At 47.2% G+C, this 2,717-nt stretch overlaps 1 pseudogene; it reads left to right on the top strand.

The window, feature by feature from the left end:
* The first annotated feature begins 347 nt into the window (after window positions 1–347).
* On the top strand, window positions 348–770 carry LOC142440964 (ATP synthase F(0) complex subunit C2, mitochondrial pseudogene; annotated as a pseudogene).
* Window positions 771–2,717: the final 1,947 nt, after the last annotated feature.

Raw genomic sequence — 2,717 nt, 5'->3', positions numbered from 1 at the left:
TTTAATTCCGGTCTTTTTCCTGTCTCTCTGAGGGAGGGTGCGTGCGCACCACTCCCGGGCGCCTCTTATTAGTTCCAAGTACCCTTCCCTGTGCGCCCAGAGTCCAGGCGTGATCACAGCGCGTCACGGAGGAACCAAAAGGCCTAACTAACCAGTTGCCTTCACCTCCAACCCCTGGAGACACATGTGTCTCAGAGCAGAACTGCTCTGTAAGGTTTGCAGGGCCTGATTTCTCAGAAGTAGGTATTCAGGCCTATCTTTTGCGGCATCTCTGGATAGAAATACAAACATAGGGTCTTCTCTGCACTAGAAGCAGCTCGCCTACTACTGCCCCTCATCCCCTAAAAATGTACGCCTGCGCCAAATGCGTCTCCACCCCTTTCCTGGTCAGGAGCACCTCCCAGCGGCTGAGCCAACCACTATCTGCGCTGGTGCGGAAAACGCGAGACACTGACAGAGGAGCGCTTCAGCAGCTGGACAGCCCCACGTTCCCTGACCTCACTCATCCCTAGGGGCAGCTTCCAAACCAGCACCCTCTCAAGGGACATGGACACAGCCGCCAAGTTCATTGGGACTGGGGCTGCCACAGTTGGAGTGGCAGGCTCTGGAGCTGGCATTGGGACTGGTTTGGGAGCTTCATCTTTGGTGATGCCAGGGACCCTTCTCTGAAGCAGCAGCTCTTCTCCTACACCATCCTGGGCTTCACCCTCTCGGAGGCCGTGGGGCTTTTCTGCCTGATGGTGGCCTTCCTCATCCTCTTCGCCATGTGAAGGAGCCTGCTTCACTTCCCAGAGTTCTCTGTCCCACGTCTCCTCTGCCCTGTATGTTGCTTTCCCTGCACCTCCCCAGGCAGCTCGGGGAAAGAAATTGGCTCAGGGTTTGACAGAGGGAAGACAAATAAATACTGTATTAATAATAATAAAAAAGAAATATAAACTTAGTTATCTCTCATGCCAATCCAACAAAGTAGGTGCTACTATTCATATTAATTCTATTAGTGAAGTACCGAAGCTATCTAACTTGCCAAGTCACGCAGCTCATAAGTGATGGACCATTTGAACCCAGTCCAATCTTTCTCTCTTACCCACCTACCCACCCACCCACCCACTGACTCACTGCCATTGAGTTGATTTGTTTTCTGCTTTTCAACATTGCAACAAGGTTCTTGGTAATATTTTCCTTTGTATAATTACCGATCCATCTCTGTCTTCCTCCCCCTAAGGATATCCTCCTAGTCTCATTTTGGTTCTAATCAATTAGGCAAGTTTAAAATCCCCCCGTAGAAAAGCTTAGACTGTCTACCTACCAGAGTGAAGCAGTGAATAGCCTTCCAGGAAGGAGCCCGGTGGCATAGTGATTATATGTTCAGTGTTCAAAACTGCCAGCCTCCCTCAGGACAAGGACGGGGCTTTCCAGTCTCAGAAATCCACAGGGGCAATTCTACTCTGTTCTAAAGGACCACTATGGGTCAGCATCACCGTGAGATGGCAGTGAAATAAATGGTCTTAGCTTTATTTAAGATGTTTGAGCTTCTCTCACAGAGACTCTAAAAAATAGAGGGCAAACAAGAGAGTTTATTCTCTCACTTAACAGCCCAGGGTTGACTTACTAACTCCCTGGCCCCTAAAACTTAGGTTTCCTCCATTGTGGTTCCACTTAGTCAAAGATGGCTCACTACAGGACAACTTAGTCCATTGGCATGCATGATTCATAAAGATAATATTCTACATCTGGGGCAGTGGTTCTCAACCTTCCTAATGCAGTGGCCCTTAATATAGTTCCTCATGTTGTGGCGACCCCCCAACCATAACATTATTTTTGTTGCAACTTCATAACTGTAATTTTTCTACTGTTATGAATCAGGTGGCCCCTGTGAAAGGGTCGTTCGACACCCCCCAAAGGGGTCACGACCCACAGGTTGAGAACCGCTGATCTGGGGTCTTAGAAGTTTGCCTGTAGCTACCTAAGAGACAGCTATTGACCTCTACTCATAAGAAGCAAATGAGAACGAAGGGAACCAAAGGCTCAAGAAGAAGCTGCACTAACGGCTCACATGAATCATGACCTTTTCTTACTGAGCACCCTGTCTAACACACTTACTGAGACCAAAGAACAAGGTGCCTTGATACGGCTACTGACAGTTCTGATACAATAGAAGATCTTGAGTGGAATGGAAGAAAAATGTAGTATAAATGTAGAATAAAACTAAAAAAATGGTGACGCTTACTTAACTCAGAGATGAGAAGACCCCCTGAAGTTTGTGCTTTAAGATAATCTTTGAGCTTAATAGCTGAAGCTATTTCTAAGGTTACTTTTCAGGCCAATAGTACATTGTTTATGAAATAAACAGTATTACCTGTGAGTAACGGGCTCCCTTTAAACAACTAGATGAGACCAAACAGCGTTGACTCAGAATCCACGAGGAGAAGGCAAGGAGGGGAAGGAAAACTAGATCCAGGGAAACAGAACCAGCAGAATGTAAGTAATTGTTAGATCTCTCTGGAGATAGAGTTCTATCTCGGTCCTTGGCTCCACGTGAGAAAAAAATTCATGTTGAAGCCTGGTTCGTGATCCAAGTGCGTTTTATGAGAGAAGAAGTTTCAGGTTTACACGGCACCCATAGGTCTCCTCCCGACCACACAGCCTGGCGGAGACTGCTCAGCGTCACGTAGACCAAGTTCTCCTTCCCTGCAACTCTATGTTAGATCTTTCCCTCT

This window comes from Tenrec ecaudatus, chromosome 2 (genome assembly GCF_050624435.1).
Source record: "Tenrec ecaudatus isolate mTenEca1 chromosome 2, mTenEca1.hap1, whole genome shotgun sequence".
NCBI classification, from domain to species: domain Eukaryota; kingdom Metazoa; phylum Chordata; class Mammalia; order Afrosoricida; family Tenrecidae; genus Tenrec; species Tenrec ecaudatus.
The sequence above is the reverse complement of the archived record's forward strand: the minus strand, read 5'-3'. Positions and strand labels throughout refer to the sequence as shown.